We start from the raw sequence: 26,733 nt of genomic DNA, 5'->3' as shown, positions 1-26,733 counted from the left end.
GGGGGACGTTCGGAGTGATGGCCTTTGTCTTCCCAAGTAACCGTTACATGTGATGGAGCCCTGCTTTCCTGGGGATGGCTGAGCACCTGCCTGACGATGGGGCGTAGTGAATGAATTCCTTGTTTTTCTTTTCTTGGATGTGAGGCTTTTGCTTTACCTCTTGAACTGTCTTTATCTCAACCCATGGGTTTTCTCACTTTTACTCTTCCAATTCTAACCCCCATCCCACTAAGGGGGAGTGAGAAAGCATATGTGTGGTGCTTATTTGCTGGCTGGGGTTAAACCACGACACAGATGGAAGAAAGAAATAACTGAGAAAAAATAGACATTTATTTCATTTCATAGGTGTTAAAGTTTGAATTTTTTTTTGTCTCCTGTAATAGCAAATAGCCAGTCCATAAAGGAGGAGTGTGTTATTCATCGATATTCACCTTGTGATCCTATCTGAGACTGTCTAATTCTGGTGTATTTCCCATTAAGTCCTATCACCTTCTGGATATTTTACCTACAGTAAATTGCAATGGTTTCCTAAAGCAGATGCCTGTGAAAGATGGGAAAACAGCATCCCATGCTGTAGTTACATCAACTCCAAAATTCACGAGATCTACGTCCTAGAAGTTATGCTGTTTTCTAGCCAAAAATTTTAGTCTGGAGTGTATAATTTATCTCCCACACAAATAAGTAGGATTTACCCACTACAAGCTAGGCATCTAATTCTCACCTTCTTCCATCTTCTACCTTTTTCCCTTTATGCCAATCATCCACACCACAGAGAAACCCATTAACTTGAGATGAGCTTGGCGTAGAAGCAGTGCACACAGGAGGTTTTGCAATCTTTTTAAAAGGATGAATCCCTTTTATGACATTGAAATCTTGCCTTTTGATTTAAAAGAAATCAAGACACAGGAAATATACAGCTGGTCACGTTTCTTTCACTTGACAAAATAAGATTATATTACATTTTTAAAGTGTATATGATGCAGAACTGAACCATAGATCCTTGGACTCCTGATTTCATTTGACCTAAGAAAGTCGCCTCAGGCTATCTTGTAATGGATTGTTGGGAAAGACAGTTTCTTCCCAGTCCCCTGTGGTGACTCTTCAAAACCTGCTTTTCTGGCTTTGAATGCAAGACAGGGCAAGGAAGTGAGGAAGGGCTGGGATGTCAATAAGGAGCTCATTTTGTAGTGTGAATCTGTTCTCTCATCATCAACAACATTTGAAAAGTCTCATGGGCATGTCCACATCAACAATTTTGTGATCTCTCCCTCTCAAATGGTTGTTGTTTTCTGCATCAGGAAGGGTTTGATCTTATGAACCTAGACACAGCACTGTGATTATCAGGACATTAGCAAGCAGAGTCTGTGGATCTGACTTCTCTTTTCATTTTAACTGCTCCTCTGACAGCTGTTTCCCGGCGTAGTTCTCCATCACTTCTTGAGGTCTTGTAACAGTCAGTAGTCTTCTACCTTTCATTTACTTCCCAACACAGTTAGGCCCAAAATGTGTCTTTTTGCAATCTTGCTTTAAGGCCTGACAAGATTGTAGCGGTTCACACAAAGTACTTGGTCTTCCTGTTTCTGCCGGTGTCCTAGGAAACTTCCCTACCTCTCCCTGGGGTGTTCTCCTTCTCTTTGCCTTTAGATAAATATATTATTCATGTAATGATTGTGTGAGAAACATACCGCTTCAGCCCTGTTTACCTAAGGTGCTTAATTAGCTCAAGTCTCATAGATCTTTGCCTGAGCTGAAAATCTGTTAGAAGCCTATGATTAGCCATCTGGACTCCACCTCTCACAGATGTATGTCAGGTATGGATCTTTGGATAGGGTTGCCTTTGTTCTTGTTGTCATTCTTGTTGGGTTTTGTTTTGATTTTTTCTTTTTCTTGCTGCTGTACTGTCCCTCTTCTTCACCTTCCCATCATGGAGATGTGCACAATCAGCCTTCTGTCCAATTCTCAATGTTCTGCCTGGGAAGTAAATGTCAGGAATAAATTAGGAATAAATAAACCTGTAGTATATCCCATACTTTGGTGTTCCTCAGAAAAACAGAGTAACCTGGCTGGAGGACAAAGATTATTGAAAGCTATGGGTAGAGTTGTGCAGTGGCATAGAATTTTCCTTGACACTTGCTGTCCACTACAGAAGTGTGAATAAGGATCCTAAACTGGAAAGATCATCTTCCTCCCTCCCTTTCTCACTACTAACTCACTACTCACTCACTACTCACTACTACTCTTGGTCAGGAAGAGCAATTAAGATTTGTATTCCTGAACTGCATTTTGTACAAGGTACAACAGACACATTTGCTAATTGGGAATCCCTGTACCTGTTTTCCTGTTAAGAAGATTGAGACCTATGGCATGCCAACTGCTCAGAGCATAGGTAAAACATGAGAAAAACGAAACAGAAGGCCTTATCTCCAAACTAGGAGCAAATACGAACTCCTACCTGACAAAGTTCTGCCTCAGGGTAGAAATCTGTTAGTATTGATGAACATTTTTCATTCAAGACATAGCACAGATAGGAGTGCTAAAGTTCATGCTGATAAATCCACAGTTAGTGGCCAGCCCTATGGCTGTCTTTCCTCTACAAGATAATACAAGGTACCTTTCCTCTTTAAGGAGGAAAGATCATCTTTTCTTTGTATTTTCCTTAAAATAATAACCCTTTGTGATTACTTTAATTAATGAACTATTGGAATAAAATCAGGGCATACATTCATTCATATCTTGTAAAGGATGCTCTTGATACTGAATTTTTTGAAGAAGGCTTTTAGATGGGCCACTTGCAGTGCATCCTTTTCTCAGAGGGTGCTTTTAAAGATGGAAGCAGTGGGGAGTCGCCTGTGGCTTCTCATCCTTCAGCTGCTTCGCCTGTATTGTATTTTTCTTGTAACACTCTGAATGCAGCTTCATGCCTGTTTCTTATACCACCAACACCATCAAAGCGTAGTGAATGTCATGTGTGAGACACTGCTGTCCTGATAGTGATGGACAACACCAAAGAACAATTCCCCTCTGATCAGCATTGCCATTCCAGACTCAGTAACAGAACAGATAGGCATTATATACCCCGATACATTATGGCCTTGATCTGGCACACAGGGGATGGTGAGCTGTTTTAACTGTGAGGTTGGTACTGCCTCTTCTTAGAAATTTCGCTGCTTCCTTAGACATACTTTTTATCAGGGTTGTCAGAAATTGCCTGTGTGCCCAACAAAAGGGTACCAAAAGTTACAGTGTAGCACTGAGCAGGAGGGAAAATGCAGAGGATACTGTGAGAAGAATGCCATCAAAATGTCCTGGAAATCTGATGCGGCTAAGTATCCGGGGAAGTCTAAAAGGGGCATCGTTCTTTGGATGAAGATCTAGACGACTAAAGTGTAACACTAAGCCATACAGCCTGGGAGAGACACTGCAGCTAAAAACCCCAAATATCTATTCTCTGTCTTAGGTGAGATGAGTCTAAGTTGACACAATGCAACTTGCAGTTATCATTAGTTGGATTGTTTGAGTGAGATGATTCTGTTCTATGTTTTCTTTGTGTTTATGTATTTTGTACTAACTTTCCGTTAAAGAAACCTTATCTACATGTAATTTCTCAATTACTCCTGCATACATATTATTGTCTAGTGATAGACCATAATTTTTTTCAATTCCCCTCCCTTTAACTTCCATATAGATATGCTGACCTCTTGCTGTGGAAGTGGAATTAATAATATATACACCTTTGTTTGTTGCTGCTAGATTGACCATATCCCAATTCAACCCACCTCACCCTGAAGTATCTTTCACACATTGAAAGAAAAAACACTCAGCACCCAAGCTCCAAGATGCCCTGAAAAGTCTTAGATATGTACCCTCCAATATTAGCACACTGGTGGAGCTGAAATGTAAGTCCACTACCTGTTTAAACTCATGCCATTCACCTTGTGCTATCAAAACAAAAAGATTAAAAAATTAATAAAAAATAAATACATGTGAGAAACACAGTTTGCACCCATGCCATAACTTCATGAAAGATGGCAACTATAGACATCCAGTGATAGGGAGTAGAACTTCCTTTATTTGTTTTAGAGAAATTGATATGGTAAAGCATTGAAACTACCACAGAAATACTTGCATTATAAAGGAATGAGGAAAGAATGCTCAACAAACAAGTCAGTACCTATTGTGCAAGACTTCTCTGAAGAGTCAGGGTTTTTTAAGATCTTGCTATACTTTAACATGTGTATGAAGTCATCTTTGTTTGCAATTGGAGGGTGTTAATTTTCATTTTAGTAGGTATGATACCATTTTGGATGCTAGCGGTTGCTGCTTAGACAAGTTCAAGGTTATTAAACAAGAAGCTTTTTCATGAGTCACATTAGAGTCAAGCTCAAAATACATGTACATACAGTGAAACCAAAGCTGATTTTACTATAAAATGCAAATTATGGGAAATTTTTTGCATCAAAATGCATAAGAAAGTCCATAATACTGATTTAAATTGTCTGCCTGTATGACTAAGCATCTTTTTTTCCTTACATGACTAATCTTTACCTTTTGACTCCCATATAGATTTTTTTCTTGCCTGTGTGAGACAGATATTTTATTCAAGAGCATAAACTGTTTGCTTTATAAAATCCTATAAACCCAGGCAGATAAAGATTTCTCCTTCAGTTATTCAATTATACTTGATTTGATTGCACTAGCGCAATTAACCCCTTAACATTGCAAAATACATGGGACTGAAGTACCTTTATTTTCAAAGGAATATAGGAATAGATGCTGAGTTGTATATAGTCCTTTTATTCATCAGAAGGAAACAGTATTACAGTTTAATAGCAACTGCACTGAAATAGTCTTTTTACTAAAAACAAATAATAGTTCTTGACCTCAGGCACAGCCTCTAATGATGTAGTTTGTGATATAAATACACATCAGAAAATAAAAATTAAAAAACCACAACAGCTTCTATTTCAGTGCAATACTGAAAAAAGAAAGAGTAATCAGCTTTGCTCATTTAACAAGATATTTGAAACAATTCATATTATCATTTTACTAATGCATTACTTCTAAGTTTTGGGGTTGTGAACGTGAGGAAAAAATATACTTTTATTTAATTCTAATTGCACTTCAGATGTTTGAAAGTCTTGGGCTTCCTTATGCTAAGCTCCTCACAATCTAATAATAAAAGACAGTCCAGAGTTAAAGCTGAGCTAAACAGATATCACAGAGCAGGACAAAAAGAGAAATCAGTGTACAGACAAATGAAATTAAATTTCTCCATAGCAATGTTAAGCAGCAGAACTAGATATAAAATTTCCTTATTTTATCATAGCTACCACTTGTCTGGGGTAATTAGTAAAAAATATGCTCATAGAAACTCAGACACTTTTAAAAATTTATTTCTGTAGATCATATCTATAGGGGTAATCTCAGTTTAGGTGCAGTTGGATTAACTTCAGTACAATTTCCTATTTAAATGCTATTCAGTATCAGATAGGAACTTAGTCATCTATCTGAAAGCTTTTGTTGTCCTGTTTAGCTTGAATCTGAATTCTTTAGGACTTTCTAAGTAACAGTAAGATTTCTAGTACTATACTGGGATGTGAAAGCACTTTGCAAAGTTAAAAAATTTGCTTTAAAATTTGAATTTAGGTTTGTATGCCAAGACAGTAAAGAACTTAAATGTGACTAACTTTGTGTGATATATTAAATGAATAACTGTCAAGGAACTTCTCAAACCAAAGTAATGCAGGAAAATCATAAAACACAGTAATGAGTAGTTTTCAAAGAGAAAGAAAGCACAATATAATTTTTGTATAGAGTTAGACACAGATGAAGAATTTAATTCTGGAAGCTTCCTATATGCTTACCTACGAGGCTACTTCAAAGTAAAAAGACAAAATTCTCCAGGTGTGTGGTTATGCCACATATGCTGCAGAAATTCTCCAGTCCTGCAATGGCTGAGTGTCCAGTTAGGATCCTGAAACTGTATTTCACAGTATGAGTACTGGCTTTTAGGCATTTCAGAGACAGATGCAAAACTTGGCCCTTTGAGAGTTTCATGCTGGGGATCTCAGACCTAGGTTCTTTCATGATTTTATCCCACAGACCATGCACTTTTACTCTTTTTTTTTTTTCATTGACAATAATGACAGCTATTTAACAGCTTCAGCATTGCACAAAACCAATATGCAGGGGAAGAACAATGCGACCTATTCAGTTACGGTAAATAAGATATGAAGATGAGAGTTAACATAAAGCTGTATGGCACCTCCCTGTATCTCAGATTATGAGAGAAAGTGGTAAGTAGTTGAAAACTTTTACTTGTTTCTGTCAACTACATTCTTTATTTTCCTTATGGGTGGAGGCCGGTAAGAAAGGAGAGCTACTGACCTTCTGCACACATTAGCACGCTGTAAGACTTTGCACATGTAATTGGCTGGATAGGAACCTCCAGTATTATTCTAAATGTCACAGGATTTATAATCTGAATTAAGTACCTTAAGGCTGAATTGTTCATCACTGAAATACAAAATAAGCCCTTGGGAGTTGCAAGCATGTGATTCTGTGCCTAAAAATGTAAAACAGAAGGCAAATTAGAAGGGCTCATACATAATAATGCACAAAGGACAACATTTAGTTTAAACTGAATTTCTGCATTAAATAGCTAATTGTAATGAAGTTATTTGTATTATGACAGATGAAAGTGATTGCATATAAATAATGCTATATGTTCAATATTTATTATTCATGTTTGACATACACATACTGAAAGACTAATTGTACATTCTACTCCCCTGTGGAAATATCTAAAAGTGTTATAAGTTAATAACGCACAAATTGTTGTACAAATTAAAAGCAATCATACACATTAGTCTCTTGACTTATAGCTGGACTTTGCAGGCTCTAGACATTGTCAGTTATGATAATCCTCAGTAAGTCTTTCTGTTTAATTATGAACCCTCTTGTATGCATATGATTTAATAATTCATGCAAAGTACCATGCTGTTTGTTGTGATAAAATTTTTATCTGTGCACACTGGGAACAGATGAGGAGTAGTATTAATGCTCGGTTTATTCTTTCCCAATAGTTCATGACATTTACATTGGTCTCCTGTGATCATTAATATGCCAATCCAACAGTAATTTTCAACCATCCTTTTGGATGATTGGCACACTATCTGTAAAAATCCTTTTTCATAAATTGAAGCCAGCAATATCCCAATGCTTCGCTGGATGGTATTGAATTTGTGATGAAGTCCAATTTATTGGTCAGCTGCTCACAGATACTCTTTGTTTGTTTCTTACTAGATGACAGTCTTAGGATCCAACATCAAAACTGGTATAATTTTGGTACTGATGTCCAATAAATGGTCTTTATCATACAAACACAGGAGGAATACATTAAGTACTAAGCAAAAAGATGAAGACCAGTTGATTTATTCAGTCTGGCTTCTATGTTTATTGGAAAAAGTTTCCATTCTGGAAACTTTGAACAGAATCAGTCTTTCCCCCTTTGCAGAGAAAAAAATATACCTTTTACATTTGTTTATTATGGAATCTATTTTTAAAAAGCCTAATCATATCCAAATGTGTCTTACTGTCCCCAGTCTAAGAAAGCAAAGAGGTACTTGGAATATGAATAGCTGGGAGGCTAGAAAAGCTAATCAAATAAATCAAGAGTGCATGTGCATGGATGTGTGTGTTCTGTCTGCAGGACTGGCATCTGCATTAGAAGAAAACCCACAAAGAAATAGATCCACAAAAAACATGTGTTCATGAACCATACCTACACACTCTAATAAGAGTATAATACAGATAATATGTTAAATAATAGACCAATAACTGGGAGAGCAGAGAAAGAAATTAAAGCCAATTTAATAGAAGGTTAAGATATTTTTTCCTGAATTGATATAGACTTTATTTTTAATCTTGTGAATTTCATGACATAGCAATGGAGAGAGGAAAAATGATGAATTTGTGGGAAAAAAATATTGTAGCATAATATGGTACAGTAATAAGACTGAAGATATGAGCTGTAACTTGTTAATATTTCTGTCACATTAGCAGCTAATTTTTGGATCCAAAATATATAACATTATGGAAATTACAAAAATTCTACTGAAGTCTGCTAGACCTTAGTGAACCTCATTCAGGAAAGACTAGAAGGCCATTATCATAAATTATCTTTAAAACAGAAGAGTGTCATTGCACAGTAGAAGAATTCTGCAAGGGAACTGGGATTTTGTGTTGTTATTGTTCTTAGGTTTTTGTCTGTGTGCAGAGTATAATGCAGTGTTGTGGTGTCATAATGAAGTAGCACACTGTTGTGAACGGGTGATTTAGCTTAAAGAACTGCTGCCAAAGGTATTTGCAAAAGTGGCTATAATATAATGTTGTAAAAGTGCAACTTAAATTTCAATGGCAAGGTTCACTCTATTTCTGTATGGCACAATCATTTGAATAACAGTCAAAACTACCAAGACACAAATCAAATTTACCAAGTCACAAATCAAAGTTACCAAGTCACAAATTAAACTTGCCATACTACAAATTTATACATGCTATTAGTTTCTTACTCAAGATTGCCATTGGTAAAAGGTCTCTCTGTCTTGAGAAGCAACTTTGAGACACGTCCCTGCTCAAGGGGAGATCACTGCCATGCAGCTATGCATCTTGGATGGGGTCCAAAAGAGCTGGTCAATTTTCAAGGTCCACTTCCTCCAAGCTCAAGATCGGTGCATCCCCAGGAGGAAGAAGTCAGGCAAAGGAGCCAGGAGACCTGCATGGATCAGCAAAAAGCTTCTAGTGAAACTTAAATGGAAGAATTACATATTTGACAAACCTGATAGTACCAAGATCCACAAGGGTATGGTTCAATGGCACTTTAGCTTGAATAATTCAAAACTTGACAATGAAACACACAGTATGTGGAAAAAGGGACTGGCTACTTGGGACAAATATAGGAATGTTGTCAGGGTATGCACAGATGCAACAAGGAAGGCCAAGGCCCACTTGGAATTAAATCTGGCAAGGCATGTCACGGATAACAAGAAGGGCTTCTTTAAATACATCAGCAGGAAAAGGAAGACTGGGGATACAGTGGTCCCACTGCTGAACAAGGAAGGGGCCCTGGTGGAGCAGGATGCAGAGAAGGCGGAGTTACTGAATGCCTTCTTTGCCTCAGTCTTTACTGCTAAGTCTGGCCCTTAGACATCTCAGCCCCCAGAGAAAAAAAAAGTCTGGAGAGAAATGGACTTCCCCTTGGTTGAGAAGGATTGGGTCAGAGATCACCTGTGCAAACTGGATGCTCACAATTCCATGGGCCCTGATGCGATACATCCACGAGTGCTGAAGGAGCTGGCAGGTGTTCTTGCTGGGCCACTCTCCGTCATCTTTGAAAGGTCATGGAGGACAGGAGAGGTGCCTGAGGACAGGAGGAAAGCAAATGTCACTCCAGTCTTCAAAAAGGGCAGGAAGGAGGACCCAGGAAACGATAGAACAGGCAGTCTCACCTCCATCGCGGGAAAGTTCACCCTGGAGGTCATCTCCAGGCATGTAGAGGAAAAGGTTATCAGAAGTAGTCAGCATGAATTCACCAAGGGATGGTCATGCTTGACCAACTCGATAGCCTTCTATGATGGTGTGACTGGCTGAGTCAATGAAAGGAGAGCAGTGGTTGTTGTTTACCTCGACTTCAGTAAACTGTTCAACAATGTCTCCCATAACATCCTCATAGGTAAGCTTACAAAGTGTGGGTTAAATGAGAGGACAGTGAGGTGGATAGAGAACTGACTCAACAACAGAACTCAGAGGGTGGTGATCAACAGAGCAGAGTCTGGATGAAGGCCCATAAATAGCAGTGTTGCCTAGGGGTCTCTGCTGGGTCCCATCCTGTTCAATATATCCAGCAATGACCTGGACGAAGGGATGGAGTGTACCCTTAGCAAATTTTCTGATGTTGCCAAGCTGGGAGGAGTGACTGATACACCAGAAGGCTGTGCTGCCATCCAACGAGACCTGGAGAGGCTGGAGAGCTGGGCTGAGGGGAACCTGATGAAATTCAACAAAAACAAGTGCAAGGTCCTGCACCTGGGGAGGAACAACCCCAGGCACCAGTACAGGTTGGGGGCTGACCTGCTGGAAAGCAGCTCTGTTGAGAAGGACCTGGGAGTACTGGTAGACAGCAAGCTGACCCTGAGCCAGCAATGTGCCCTTGTGGCCGAGTAGGCAAATGGTATCCTGGGTTGGCCAGCATGTCGAGGGAGGTTATCCTCCCCCTCTACTCTGCCCTAGTGAGACCACATTTGGAGTACTGTGTCCAGTTTTGGGCCCACCAGTTTAAGAAGGACAGGGAAGTGTTTGAGCAAGTCCAGCGGAGAGCTATGAAGATGATCAGGACACTGGAGCATCTCCCTTATGAGGAAAGGCTGAGAGACTTGTTTTTTTTCATCCTGGAGAAGACTGAGGGGAATCTCATCAATACTTATAAATAACTAAAGGGTAGGTGTCAGGTAGGTGTCAGGACAATGGGACTGCACTCTCTTCAGGAATGTCCAATGACAGGACAAGGGGCAATGGGCACAAGTTGGAACACAGGAAGTTCCACCTCAATATGAGAAAGAACTTCTTTCCTGTGAGGGTGACAGAGCAGTTGAACAGGCTGCCCAGGGAGGTTGTGGAGTCTCCTTCCCTGGAGATGCACCCTGTGTACTCTGCTCTAGATGTGCCTGCTCAAGCAGAGGATTTGGACAAGATGATCTCCAGAGGTCCCTTCCAACCCCTAACATTCTGTGATACACAAGGGAACTGAGGGAGATGGTGGAAGTGCTCACCAAGACACTTTCAATCCTTTATCAGCACTCCTGGTTCACTGGGGAGGTCCCAGTTGACTGGAAGTTAGCAATTGTGACACCCATCTAGAAGAATAGTTAGAAGAAGGATCCAGGGAACTACAAACCTGTCAGTCTGACATCAGTGCTGGGGAAGGTTATGGAGCAGATCATCTTGAATGCCATCATGCGACACGTACAGGCCCACTCAGCATGGGTTCATGAAAGGCAGGTCCTGCTTGACTAACCTGATCTCCTTCTATGACAAGGTGACCCACCTAGTAGGTGAAGGAAAGGCTGTGGATCTTGTTTACCTGGTCTTTAGTAAAGCCTTTGACACTGTTTCCCATATCATTCTTCTGGAGAAACTGGCTGTTCATGGCTTGGATGGGTGTACTCTTCGCTAGCTAAAAAAATGGCTGGATGGCTGGGCCCAAAGAGCTGTGGTGAATGGGGATAAATCCAGTTAGTAGCTGGTCACAAGTGGTGTTCCCCAGGACTTAGTAGTGGGGTGAGTTCTATTTAATATCTTTATCGATTATCTGCGTGAGGGGCTTGAGTACAACCTCAGTAAGTTTGCAGATGACACCAAGCTGGGTGGGAGTGTTGATTTGCTTGAGAGAAGGAGGGCTCTACAGAGGGACCTGGATAGGCTGGATCGATGGGCTGAGGCCAATTGTATGAGGTTTAACAAGGCCAAGTGCCAGGTCCTGCACTTGGGTCACAACAGCCCTGTGTAATGCTACAGGCTTGGGGAAGAGTGGATGGAAACCTACCTGGTGAAAAAGGACCTGGGAATGTTGGTTGACAGCCACCTGAAAATGAGCCAGCAGTGTGCCCAGGTGGCCAAGAAGGCCAACAGCACCCTGGCTTGTATCAGGAATAGTGTGGCCAGCAGAGGCAGGGAAGTGATTGTCCCCCTGTACTTGGCACTGGTGAGGCCGCACTTCAAATATCATGTACAGATTTGGGCCCCTCAGTACAAGAAGGACATTGAGGTGCTGGAACGTGTCCAGAGAAGGGCAACAAAGCTGATGAAGGGTCTAGAGAACAAGTCTTATGAGAAGCAGCTGAGGGAGCTGCGGTTGTTTAGCCTGGAGAAGAGAAGGCTGAGGGGAGACCTTATTGCTCCCTACAATTACCTGAAAGAAGGTTGTAGTGAGGTGGGTGGTGGTCTCTTCTCCCAAGTTACTAGTGCTAGAAGAGGAAATGGCCTCAAGTTGTGTCAGAGGAGGTTTAGATTGGATATTAGGAAAAATTTTTTCACCAAAAGGGTTGTCAAGCACTGGAACAGGCTGCCCATGGAAGTGTTTGAGTCACTATCCCTTGAGGCTGTTTAAAAGATGTGTAGATGTGGTGCTTAGGTACATGGTTGAGTGGTGGACTTGGCAGTGTTAGGTTAATGGCTGGACTTGATGATCTTAAAGTTCTTTTCCAACCTAAATGCTTCTATGATTCTATAACAATAAAGACATATTGAGTGCATCCAGAAGTCCCTATAAAGTTTGTAGTGTAAGGAGCTTTATTAGGCTAAATTTTTGTTTCAGGACAAAAGTGGGGCAGGAAATAATATTCTTAAATATAACTCTTTCTTTCCTTTTAATCTTTTCCAGAAACTTTCATAGGAGTTCATTTTGGACTGAAGTAGGTGGGTTACTTTTCCAACCTCTTGTTCAACTGAAATGAATCTTTACTTAATTTTTCTCAGACCCAGTTCTAGGACCTTCACTCCAACATGCCCTGTGATTGGTAGAGAAATGTCTATTTGTACTTCACTTGGTCTTGAAAGAGGTTGTTAGTGTTCTGCTAACAAACAACCCAAGCCTTTGTTATTTTATTGTTTAATTGCAAACTTCATATAGAAAAATAGAAATCCAATGGAAAGAGAGTAGTCCTAGGTTACATCCCGGTTTCCCCAACAATTTCCAAAAGTTCTATTTCAGTCTCTTGATTTTAACTCTGATTACTTTTAGAAACCAGCTGGAGAGCATGCTTGCATTCAAAGACAAAAATGAAACTTTACCTTACCTAAGGCAAACTGCACTGGATTATCTCCACTGGAGGCTACAAAAGAAAGAAGAAAACAGTAAATCCAAACAGGTCAAAGACCTAAAGCCTAAAGCCTTGGTTTTATTTAACATGGACATGAGCAGTAAGGGGAATATAGATAATAAGGCTAATAAACCTAATAAGATTAAGAATAATTTAATGGTTAAAACTGTGGTTGTCAGCTAGCACCCTAATTGGTAGACTCAATAAACAAGCCAAGGATTTGAGGTCTGAGCTAACTAAAGTATGCTGGTCTCAGCGGACATTTTAAACTTTCACATGGCTTGGATCAAACCTTCCATAGTTATGGGAACAATTGCTCTTTCATTGTGTCTTCAGCTTGGGGCTAAGTCACTTTCTCAGCATGGAGAAGCATTTCTTGCCACATTTGGCCAATTCCAGTAATCAAACAGCATTTAATCCTTATTGTTTCAGCATTGTTTAAATCTTAATTTTTACTTTTATAATGAGAAGATAACTTTGATAAGAAATCTTTGCTGTTGCCTATTCCACGAGACTATTCCACGAGACTGATTTTCACATATTTTATGCCAGGAATTCTTTTCTGTGTCCCTTGCTTGTGGATTCTCAATAGCTTAAGGACATATATTTTAAAAATAGTTTAATCAGCTTCAGTTGCTGTCAGGACTGAATATGATGTGTAGATCCTGAATGACATGCCAGAGTGGTTCATGATTGGTGACTCTGGTTTCAGAACCTGAATTTTGAGGCCCTATTGAAATATGTATACTGTGTTATCTTTCCCTCCGTTTCTGGCCACTTGACTGTATTACTGAAGCTCCTGTGTACATTTTGCTAGCAATTCTTTTGGGGTTATTGAATGCAGCAATGAGCTAACATGCAGTTATTGTGCATTAGGGTTTTATGATCTGTTTGTGATTAGTTTTTCAACTGTGGATTTTCTGACCTGCCTTCTGAGATTTACTTTTAGATAAAAAATTTCTTGTTTACCTAGGAGAGACATTTCGCCAACTCAGTGAGCAATTCTGCAATAGCCGTATAGTGATTTTTGATCTTTTGGTTTCTTCTCTGCCGACACTTATTGCTGGTGTGAACCCTGATTTCTTGTTAACAGGGAGCAAAATTCGTCTGAGCCCCTTGATTACAAAGGGAGGGTCTGATCTTTATATTCTCAGGATATATTCTCAGGATGAAAGCTACAACAGGTATTGCACCATAACAGACATTTTGGAGGCTAAGAGATTTCATAATTACATAAAAAAATTCCAATACTGTTTGCCTTTTTCCTTCTAAAACTTTTGATCAGGACAGGTATTGTTCAGGATCCTGCAGGAGTAGATATATCACAAGATGTGTAACAGAGGCAACAGCTGGTAATCCCTTGGGGAGCTCCACTGACAATTGTTACAGAGAGAGGGAGTGGGACTGATCATTCCTATTAGAGCTGTTCAGAGTACCCTTCTCTTTGTGGTTTCTTTTTTCAAGTGCTCAGGGCAAGCTACCAAAACTTTTTCTTTCCATAGCAGGTCACAGCAGGGATCCTCAGTCTGACAGTAAATCAGTCTGTTCCCTGTAGATGAGGCTGAGACCATGATCAAATCCACCAGTGACGCATTATGGAATGTTTGCTTTTAGTATGTCTAAGTAGAGTCTACTCGGAAAGTCTCACTTGAATGGCTTAGGATCCAAAGGCATTTCAAGACCTCCAGCTTGGCTTTCCTATTTTGTTCTGTTACCTTTTGTCTCAAGTTAAACTGTAGCTATCACCTCTCAGATGTAAATTTAGGAAGAAAATGAGCACACAAATGATAGAGCAATACTACTCTGTTTATTCTGTTACTGAATTTCTAAATCAAGGTCCTTAAGTTCTATATGGTGGCATGGGATTTATCTTGAGTAGATAGCTTTTGACCTTGTAGTCTGTTGTCTTGATCTGAAATTACACCTCACTCATCACCTTCAGTGTCAAAAGATGTATCGGTATTCACAGCAGCAGCAGATTCCTCAGAGGAAAGGAATGCATCTGTTTACTTTAAACACTGTCAATTATCTTTATCCTCTGTGTTTAGCCTTTATCATTGGTTGTCAATAGTATTTCCAAATGCACTTTATGAAAAATGAAATCCAGAGATAGAAATGCTAAGTGAAAAGTAGATCATGTTCGAAAGCTTGCTTTTTAAATTAGTAATCAAAGAATCTCATTCTAGACCATGTATGTGGTTTTTTGGTTTGGTTTGGTTTTTTTTCTCTTTTCTAATAAAAATAGAACTCCATCACCAGGTCTTTAATTCCTTTTGGTTTCAGTGATGTCAAAATTGCCTTCTTAATGTAGGCAGTGAGACTTCAGAATTGTTTTCGTGTTCTGCCTCAAAAAATGTTTATTGTTGATGGCTTTTCATCAGAATGGTTTCAAAATCATAATTTTATTAAAGAATGCAAGAAAATTTCTCTTGTGGTTCTATATTGAAGAAAAATAAGATCAAAAGCAAGGCCATCCTACTGATCTATAAAGAACTGTGTCCCTCCATATCATTTCCAGCAACCACCAACACTTGCCCCTACTAATTTACATGGGATTATTGTAACAACACTGCAAAAAGTGATTGAAGCCAGTCACAGATATTTTTTCCTAGTTCATGTACTTCCAAACTAAGTTGTTGCATAGACTTCATAATGTTTTTTTCACCCTTGAAAGGTACACCTGGAGCCTGAGAGCTTCAGCTCATTAGTCTGCTAATGACAAAATCACATAAATTTCTCCCCAATTAGAAGTCTTATTGTCTCCAAATACTGCTAAAAAATAAAAAGGTTTTTAGTTTCAGCTTAAGGTTTGAGTTGAGAAATCTTAATCTTTTCAATAAGTGGGTTTTATATTCGGAACTTTTCCTGGTCAGCCTCGATTTGATCTAGATTGTGCAGATTTGCTTCCTCTTCACACTTCTGACTTCTTAAATTAAGTGAAGATGATGTTTTAAGATAATTTTGTAACAAGTGTAATGATAAAATGTCATGCATTTATGACTGTCAGATTATTCTGCTCTTGGATAACATATTCTTTGATCAGTTAAAATCAAAATAAAATATAGCATAGAGAGATACACCAAATATTTATTCCACACTGAAATTTTCACCATTAATATGAGTTGCTGTAAGAAAGCATATCAGGAAGATTGCTTTACAAAGTTTAGTTGTCCTCTAGAGAAATAGTAAGTTTAGGGAACAGCAAGAGGTAAAATGAGAAATGGTCAGACCCAGGATTTTGTGTGCTCCTCTCATGAACTGGATGAATGCTTATGTTCATGCTTTGCCTTCAGGGACTGTTCTAATTGAATAGAAATAGTACTAGATTGTTTATGCATTGTACGGCTCTTAATTTTTTTACCCCTTCCTATTAGCAGTAAAATAGTATTCTTCTTTAAACTGTTCCTTGTAGTTTTGTCAATCACAGATTGATTACAATTGATATCTGTAACCCAAAAACCTTTATTATCCCTGAATATTAAAATTTGTAATAAAGAAATGCAAAATGTTTTTGTTAATTTTCTTAAAAATTCATTATTTTAATTCTTATAAATTATGTAGTGTAGTGACTAACATCATTTTGTCTAAAAATATATATCTAAATGATAATAATCAGTTTTAGTGGAAGGAAAGTTTCAGCCTTGCTGTTATTTTTCTGCACATGTCTTTGCAGTTATTATAGGCTGAAGGATGACACCACCACATGGAGGTGACTTCTGGACTGTTCCATACAACAAAAATGATCATAATTACAAATACTGTTTTTAATAAGTAGTAGGAATTTTACTGCTTTCCTCATTAAAATTTACTTTAAATCACAAGAGTTTTTGAAACTGTAAGAATTTTCAAGAATGTTTGGAATTGTCCTAACACAGTTTCCTTTGCAGAACCAGTTTGTGGGAAAAAAAATTTCGGCAAGGTGGAGAGAAGAAAATTTCAGTTAATGCTAGCTGTTCTTTTATATTCATCTTATTTATTTATAACATTCTGCAAATTTTTATTGTAGCTTATTCTTTAAAATGTTCAGGGATGTCTGATTACATAACCTTTTGTGAGGATACTGTCTTAGTTCCGTAGACAGAAAAGATTTAAATAGATTATGCCTACAGATTGTAAAGGAAAAGTGTTCAAACTCATATCAAGGTTAATTCTGTTATCATAATTCTCTTTCAACTATTCTGCATGTTAATGCAATAAGTAGGTCTAACATGAAGTTTAAAACATTTTTTGCATGTTGGTATGCTCACTGAACTCTTGACTCAAAGCTATGAAAAGAAATCAAGATGGTTTCATAAGGGAAGAATTAGCATAGACATAAGGTTAAGAACTACAGCTGTGCATTCATACATATGTACATCTGTAATTTCTTATTTATTTTATGCATTATTACTGTCTTCAGCTTTTCCTTAGCTTAAATGTCACCACACCTCTTTATCACAACATTATTTCTTACAAGGTATTTTGTTTCTCTGTCTCCTTTTTTGGTGGTTTTTTTTCTATACTTAAGTCTTGCTGTATCATTCTAAAGCCCTTTTTAACCACTGTTATTCTAATATTTCTATCAGATTGAAAATGTCAGGTTCATACCCATCCTACTGTACTGTCATGCTACCCTCTTCATCCAGTTCTAAGTGCAATCTGTCCAGCCTGTGACTATAAATGCCACCTCATATCTAACTGCATGTTACATACATACAAATAACCCTGTTCACAAGAAGATTTTTTTTTAAAAAAAAGATAACCTGAAAACAGCTTTGTGTTTAATCAGAGGTAGATCCATAAATAGAAGGAAAGACTGCAGTGTAAATTATTTTTATGTACAGTCTGCTTGGAAAATGGCTATGAACATTAATAGATAACTGTATTGGACTTTGAACTATAATATTGACCCTGACACCAAGGCATTTTGCTGCTTATTGTGTGCTTGCTACTTGCTGTCTGTCATTTTTATTTAGATTGTAAACTCTCTGAGGCAGACTTTGTCCCAGTCTTTGCATGACATGGATCAAATCAAGTTCTAGATTTCTCCTGGCTGCTCTAAATATGGATCCTAGAAGTGGTTACCAGTTCCCCCACATCCAACCTCCTAGATTAGTTTAAACCCTTTCTTCAAAAGCAGAGTTAAATAGGAAAAACAAGTATACAGTGTAACAGAAGCAGTCCACCATATCCAGGTAATTTTCTGTTGTATTAACTTATTAATTTTAGTTTATATTATATTTCCATAATTTTAAAAAATAGATCCGATTTTTTACAAACAACTTAGATAAATATATCTCTACAGGCTATCTTTTCTGTACCCATTTTCCTGATATCATCACACAGTAAGTTTTCTGTGTCCTTTTATAAAATTCCTGTATACCTTTAGACATTACAGAAATAAGAAGCATTATCAGTAGAATCGTATTTCAAAATTCAGTTTGAATCAACAGTCATTTAATAACTAATATTTAGAACTAAAGTTCTGACTCGGTCATTATTTCTTATATATCTATGTTGGTAAATATATAGGTTTTGCAACGATATTCTAGGTTGGGCTATCCTGTCTATATATTTCTATATCTTAGCATGCTCCCAGGCAAGTCAAGATGCATCTTTACATGAGTCAGAAATGTGCCCTTTCAACAAAGAAAGTGAATGGTGTCCTGGCCAGCAGGTCAAGGGAGGAGGTAATATTACCCTCTCTCTACTCAGCACTCTATGAGGCCACACCTGGAGTGCTATGTCCAGTTCTGGGTTCCCCAGTACAAGAGAAACATGGACATACTGGAGACAGTCCAACAAAGGGCCAGGAAGGAGATGGAGGCACTGGAACATCTCTGATATGAGGAAAGGTTGAAAGACCTTTGGCTGTTCAGCCTGGAGAGGAGAAGGCTCAGGGGGAATCTTATCGATGTATATAAATACCTGAAGGGAGGGTGCAAAAAGGACAGAGCCAGGCTCTTTTCAGTGGTTCCCAGTGGCAGGACCAGAGGCAATGGGCACAAACTGAAACACAGGAGGTTCCTGCTGAACATCAGGAAACACTTTTTCTCTGTGCACAGATTGCCCAGAGATGTTGTGGAGCCTCTATCCTTAGTGAAGTTCAAAAGCTGTGTGGACATGGTCCAGGGAAAGCAGTCTAGAAGTCCTAGTTTGAACAATGGTTTGGACAAGGTGATCCCCAGAAGTCCCTTCAACTTCAGCCATTCTGTGATTCTGTAATTATGTGACATCTGACATGTCCTGGGATATGTTGCTGGGATAAATAGACAAGCTGCTTGAGAGATGAAGAAAGGTGTTTTGCCAGCACCCTTTTAGGAAATATTTGGAGGATTAAAAAACTAGCTTTAATGAAAAATAAGAGGTTTTCTCCAACAGGTCAGCCAGAATTTGTTCTGAAAACTTAACTCACAATAGTCCAAAACTTTCAGAAATATTTGTGAGACACAGGTAAATCTTGCTAACCTATACAAATGTATACATTTTTCTATAATCAAGATTATGGAGCTGGTTATGATTAATGAAACATTTATGTTAATGAAAAAAACTTATAGAGACATTGTTTTGGTAAACTATCATATTTTATACTACCTGAGGATTTGACCCTGAAATAGATCAGATGTGTAATACCTTTTTTTTTTTTCTCAAATTTATTCACAGTATTTTTTCACTTTTATTATTACCTTACTCATTATTCATTTATATTATTTCACATATATTATTCACTTATCAGGATGTTGGAGAAACACTGAAACATTCACGAAACATAAAAAGCATCTCCAGAGTCCCTCATGTGCATGTTTTGTCACCTGCACATTTTGTTTAGCTCGTAATCTTCCATAGGTGATGAATAATAGTGAGAACAGCTTGAGTTGTCAGGATGAATATGTGTGCTCTGCTAAGGACCATGAATCACCACCAACATTTTCAAGAATGAAACACAACTCATTTAACACATTTGTATATCTTAAAAGTCAGCTGAACATATGAGGGTTTTCAGAAGATTCTTTAAAAGCAAATCTGTAAAGATGTTGATTTGTACCTCACCCTGATATTGAAATACATTATAATTATCCTAGTAAAAGTTTTATGTGGCAATGTACCCATTCCATAAGACATACTTCCAGTAAGGTATTTTAGCAAACACAACTATTTCTCATAGTATAAAATGTATATGTACATATATTTACATTATGAATATCTATATCATATGTTTGTTTATATTGATGTATTTGAATATGTGTATATATATAATATATATTAAAAAGATATATGTTATAAATAAGATATAGACATGTAGCTGTATCTACATACATACTGGTCCTAAAAAGCCTGTAGTGTCATATGAAGGCTTCTGCTTTTCCATACTGGAATGTTAGATTTCCATTTTGATGAGGGTAGTTATAATCAAGTCAAGTTATACTTATGCAACGCAGCCTAAGACCTCACAGGAAGCACAAATTTGGAGTTTACTTTAGTCCTGTGTTCTCTGATGTGACATTTATGGAGTTCTCACGCTGTGGCACTGTGATGTTTCATTTTACATTTTAATGATCCTCTGGTGGCTGGAACTCAACAGTAACAATTCAAATCAGTAAATGGGATGGTTCCACACTAAACTTCTTCATGGAATGGGTGGAGTAAAGTCTTTTTTCCTTTAGGTGGAGTTTAGAAGGTGCTTCCTCTCCAAATGCAATAAAACACTAGTGTATTAACCACATCTCCTGCACTGATACGAACAGATCTGTGAACACAGGTAAAGTTTTAAGCATCTATTTCTGTTATTACCCTGGCCAAAAAATTTACTTTTTTCAGATCAGGTACTAAATCCCCACTATACCCGTAATCTTGTAATTCCTTCCAAAAATCATGTTTTCCCCATTGTAAATAATAAGTTTTAAGCACAGACAAAGCTGTAGTGAGATCTTCAGCAGTCTGAGTGTATGCTGCACAGTACCCATTCCCCTTTCCAGATTCATTCCAGCCCTGGGAGCAGTGACTTCAAGTGCAACAGATTTCCTTTTCTTCCCCCAGCTCTTCCTGGGCTCCTTCTGACATCAGAGGCTGCCAAGGATCTAGCTAAATGGAAAAAACAGTATCCAGAATTGTTTAGGCATGCTTACCCCAGCCTGGTTCTCTGCAAGGACTGACATAGCACATTTTTCTCTTGCTGTGCTTCTGATTCTGAATGTGTGTACTCATAATATTTACCAGGGAGTGTGGAGCAAAGAGTAAAGTACAGGTTTATTACAAGCAACACAAGTCCTTTTGTAAACTTTGAATCAGAGATGCACTGGAATAATTTCTGTCAATGTAGCTAGTGTTTCAAACCAAAAGATGCTCCTGGAGAAACAGAATTGTTGGTGCAGAAGAAATTTGATGGTGTTTCTGGCATTGTTTGAGTTGTTCATCAAAATGCTTCATCTTTACTTCTGCGCAAAGAAACAGGAATGAGATGGAGCTTAATGGCCAGCAATTTAACCATTTAGTATTTGGAGGTATATGACCTAGGAAAAGTATCTGTGATTAGCTTTGATCACTTTTTCTCAGTGTCATTATAATAATTGCCTAGTATTATTATTAAACACTTGACAAGTTTTCATTACAATTCTGCATTATTAGGAGCTTTCAGCTTAAACACATTATCCCTTAACAGCCACAGCCTTAATGTAAAAGGAGGAAAACACATACTTTGCAACATTTTCCTTTTTTTTTTTTTTCCTCCATTAGGATAGAATATGTAAAGCAGTAGAGAAAAGGTAAAAACAACTGCTTGATCTGGTTTTAATACGTGATTTAGGCTTTTTCACAAGTGTAATCTTAATCAGGTATAAACCAAAAAATAATTAGACAAACATGAGTAATAAGAGCTGATTCTTACCCTGTGTTAAAGACCAAAAGATGAGGGTGGGAGCCAACCTTTATTGCTGGAATGTGCTGCTTCACAAAGTCTTAATCAGACAAGTGTTTACATAAAGCTAAGCATATGCTTAATTTCCAGCAACCCAAGTTGTTTTGTCTTATGAAACAGAATGATATTAAAATTTCTCAACAAATCCACTAAAGAAACAGACAGTATAGTGGTAGTATTTGCATTTTAGAATCTTGTAGCCTTATATTTAACAACCATTTCTATAAACTGGAGAAGTTTGTTTATTTACCATCCAGGTTAATATACGATCTAATTAGGCAGTGTAGCAGTATAAGAAAGGAATTTCACAGTATTAGCCTGTGACTTTCCAGAGGAACATGAACTGTAATATATAGACCCAATGTGCAGTCTTTTCTGCTGTATGAAGATTACATTTCAGAGGTTAATTCGTATTGTAAGGGAAAGATATCTATTAAGATAGTGGAGATGTATTTGAGATATTTACCTAATGCTATTAATTCCTCAATACCTAGTTGCAAAACCACTAAGACGGTTCTTCTCAGGAAATGTCTGATATATTATAAATTAAATAGAAAACCCAGTTATTTTTAATTGTTTGAACAAACAAGACAGGAAAAATGGATCTAAGGCTGACAACAGTTCTAAGCTAAATCACAAGGATGAATTTCATAGCTTTGATCATATAAAAAGCCATTGGGATTTGGTTAAGAAAAAAAAAGTTTAACTATCAAAAGAGGTAATTCATGATCATTCTAGAGTTTCAGAAGGAGATGGGGAAATAGACTTCCTGAGAGGTAGATCATTATGTTTTGGTGTGTGGCAGTAGAGGAAGAGGAAGAAAGATCCATTAAATTTTGAATTATGACAATTCCCATAAAATGGCTTGTCAGGAAATGAAACCACATCTTGATTCTGGAAATAGCAAACATGACGTAATAACTAAAAATGCATCCAGCTCCTACAAGCTAAAGGAGGACAGGGTGTGGGAAGGTAAAGACTTTCTTTATACTGAAAGCATGAAGTTAGCCCTTGAGTACATGAAGAAGGAAATGAATCAAAATGACATGTTTGTACTGAAGATATTAATAATTACGAGATTTTCACACACAAAACCCACAGGTTGTCTGTCACAAGAAATAAATTAAAAATCAAAGCACTTTATTATTTATTTGTAGGTAGTATAGGAGAAAGTTTATCAAGGACAGACCATTCTCCTGGCACAGAGCAAAGCTTTCTCCTTTCCTGGCAACAAGAAGAGTTCTTTCCTCTGGAGAATACTTCCTTTCCGAGAACAGGATTTTCAAGGGGTGTGGGTTTTCTGCAATGTTCTTCTGGGACCTTCCCTGGTCTAGCCATATTCCAGTTCTACATATTGCATAAAATCAGAACAAGAGCAAAATATTAAACATTCACTGTCCTGTTACTAGATACTATGTAAAAAAAAGAAAAAACAAAACCTGAATTGACTCAGTCAGTGCAATATTCTAAGTCTTCAAAGGAGGGACAAATTGAAAAGTAAGCGCTTGAAGTAACAAAGAAATAATGATGTATTGCATAGGTAGAATAAATGAGGTGTAGGTATGCCATTTAAAACACTACAATGAAAATGGAGTTCTCAGTGTTGTCAGCAAAGAAATGGTGGTTGACAAGGTTGCCTAAGTAGTTATTTTTTACACATCAGAAGTGAAGTGGAAAACATATACTGGAAGACTATGAAACTTTTGATCCAAAATCAGAATAATAGACTTATTCACATGCAGCAGACGTATTCTTATGGCACTTATGATCAACAAACTCTAAATGAGAACAAGAAGGTAGATGGAATTCCATGGCTGAAAGACTTTACCAAAAGGGACATAATTTGTAATTTCTAGGCTGACTGTGGGAGAAAAATACATATCATTCACATTGCAAAAGGAAACTTCTTATGTATCCAGACCATGTATTGGCATATAAGCTTGTTATGTATCTTCTAGAGCTGAAGAGGAAATTGAAAGCAAAGTAACATATATCTAAGCAGTTCTGAGCACAAAAGCTTTCAAAATATTTATGCAACAAAGCGCACCTTGTGAAAGAAGCATGACCACCTCGACTCTCGTCTCAGACATGTTTTCTTTAAATAAATTTACCAATGCAGAGCAACTGATGAACTTAGATGTTGTCATAACCAGGAAAAAGATTGTCCACCAAAGCACAATTTGTGGAGTTTTTAACAGGCAGTGTCAAATTTTATGTAGATTCCAAAGAGACTGGAGGTTTAGTCTGGCACAGGAACTATGTTTGTACTGCTTTAAACATACACCCCATGGACTGCTCCCTGCACCTTAAGCCAAATTATATTGGGCATTTCAAATATACATTGATGTAGCTTATTCCTCCATCATGGAACAGTGGTTGCATTTACAACCCAAAACTATTAGAGCAATCTATGATTAGATACATACTTCTCTACCTATAGCTCTGTGTATCTTCATCCATACCATTCAAGACCACGAACACCATGTTCAACTGCACTAGTGGGTTTCATTAAAAAAGTTGACATGAGCTCAGCATTGAGGCAATATCTGTTACATGTAGCAATAACATTCTGCCCACTGCCACCATTCCTGATGCATGTCTTCAAAACTGTATATTCTGCTTATGCTTTTCACTGACGGGTTTTGCTCTCTTGGACTGTTTATAGATCTTCCTTGGTCTCTGTCATGATGTCACTCCAGCTGCCACTGGTTAGAATCATCAAACTGGATGGGTATGGCAGTACTTCTAAGAAATTAAGATTAAACTCATGTTAATTATACAAGTATGTAATGGCTACCTTTGCAGTTTTCTTCAGGAAGCTATTGTCAAGAAAGAGCACATCCCTTGCCAACATTTCTTATCAGTTGAGACAATAACTCTTGCTTCTTTGGAGTCATGCTAGAGCCTTTAAGGATTCATCTTTATATGAAAGGAGGTAGGATGACAAGTTCTGTTTATCCATGGCTATCAGAGCACATTGGGCATAAGCAGGACTCTACAGGGAACCAGATGCTGCTTTAATCATTTTTACTGTGTATTCACTTTGGGACAGTCATGGGCCGTGCAACTTCTCTGTGGAAGGTACATTCATCCAACTGACAAGATGTGCAGTTTGAGGGGTAAGATGTATGATACCATTCCCAACAATGTGCAGATTGTCACTGACTGCAGCATTTAGAGAAACCTATGTGAAAATATTTGCAGTGAATGTTTGCATCAAATGAATATCTTTCATGCTATTTGCAATATTGCAACTACTATTGTATCTACCACTATTGTACCTTCCTTTGGTAAAAGTTTCCAAATGCAGATTTCCAAATAGTCATACTGTAATGGGACTTGCTTTGAGTCACATACAGATTTAAGATGAGGAAGTTTGGAGAATGTTATTAATTTAATAACTCATAAGAGCTGCTTTATCCAGGTGTTAAGTGATTTTTGTAGCATGTTGAATACTCATAGCTTAAAAAAAACCCAAAGAGTTCTTCCTGGTTCAGTGACTGTGTTCAGCACTTTCCATGTTTTCTATGGTGGGGACCTAAAAATACAGACTCCTGCACTGTTTTGCTGACATACATACATTGTTCCTGGAAGTAACTTGAATGAAGGGTAGATATCTCTCCACCTTACTTCTGTACCCTGTCCAACAAACTCCTTATTGTTTCTTACAGTTAATTTACATCAAAGGTATATAAGATAAAATTATTTCAGAAAAATCACTCTTGGGACATCATGAGGGTACACCTACATTTTAAACAGGCTAGGTAGATCAAATAACAGAAATGTGGAGGGCCGCCACAAGCTAACTCACACTGCCAAGCATTGGTATGTAAAATTAATTGGAGTAAGATAAAGATAATAGAAATTGTTTTGCACTTGGTATGCTTTTTCTGCATAGATATGAAATACATGAACAGCTGTATTTGGTATTCATGTCAGTAAATTTATTCCATCCTACAGAAATCACATTGTCACTGTAATTATATGAAAAAAACTATCTCTGAGAATTAAACTGATAATTGCTAATGTAATTTGCGATGATCTAAACTAAAATGTGAAAGATTATTGGCATGCATGGGGAAGATATATTTTCATATATACAAAAGCTATCATTGACTGCAAGAGAATTTATAACATCTAATATATCCTGTCACAATGGATGGCAGATTTTACTGAAACGCTTACTAATGAGACCATTGTTTTTGGATTCCTTACCCAACAGTATAATTGCAGCTGGCAAAAAACATCTTAAAATTCTTTCAGCAAAGGTGTCAAAATAATTTTCATTCAGTCTGCCTTCAGCAGACTTCATTCCTGATGGCAAAGGACAAAAAATCTGTGCTGCAAAGAACTAACTAAAAATATGCAAAGTTTTTTTAAAAGTTAAGTTTATTATCTTCCGGTTAATAAACTGAAAACTGTAAAGCATGAGGTTCACTTAAGAAAGACATTTTAAAAATATTAACATATACATTATAGGTAAGAAAGATTCTCAGCCCACTTTGAAATGACACAAATAAAGAAGACTTTGACCAGATCTTGAAATGGAATTCAGGTAAACAATAAAAGTATAAACAAGTAAAAGTATATAAAAGTATAATTGTTGAATTTAAAAGAATATTGACTGTCACCCCTACAGACATATACTCTATATTGAATATGTCTTTTATATTGTGGGGAGAATTTATGACTGCTTAGACAGGGTGCCCAACATACCCGTAGGTCTGACATAAAAATTACTAAAGAGAGGTAGCCACCAAACAACATTTCTGGATCATGTAAAATTTTATCAAGTTTTGGGAGTTTTTTGGACCCAAAGCTACTCAGTCAGAATGACATTTGTATTTGTTTCCCAGAATGGCCATATTGGCAAACATGTCCCTGCTCATGGCAGGGTGGGGGTCTTTAAAATCCCTTCCCACTCAAACCATTCTATTATTCTATGATTCTATGATTTATTCT

At 37.6% G+C, this 26,733-nt stretch overlaps 1 long non-coding RNA gene across 1 annotated transcript; it reads right to left on the bottom strand.

The window, feature by feature from the left end:
- Positions 1-241: 241 nt before the first annotated feature.
- On the bottom strand, positions 242-21,033 carry LOC142053265 (uncharacterized). The gene is made up of 7 exons (XR_012659155.1): positions 20,984-21,033; positions 12,855-12,890; positions 9,289-9,421; positions 8,574-8,776; positions 6,495-6,565; positions 5,865-5,980; positions 242-1,971 (listed from the first exon to the last, which is right to left on the bottom strand). It is a non-coding gene; the product is annotated as an uncharacterized LOC142053265 (long non-coding RNA).
- Positions 21,034-26,733: the final 5,700 nt, after the last annotated feature.

The sequence above is a fragment of the Phalacrocorax aristotelis genome, chromosome 2, assembly GCF_949628215.1.
Source record: "Phalacrocorax aristotelis chromosome 2, bGulAri2.1, whole genome shotgun sequence".
NCBI lineage: Eukaryota > Metazoa > Chordata > Aves > Suliformes > Phalacrocoracidae > Phalacrocorax > Phalacrocorax aristotelis.
This window is presented reverse-complemented; position numbering and strand designations above follow the sequence as displayed.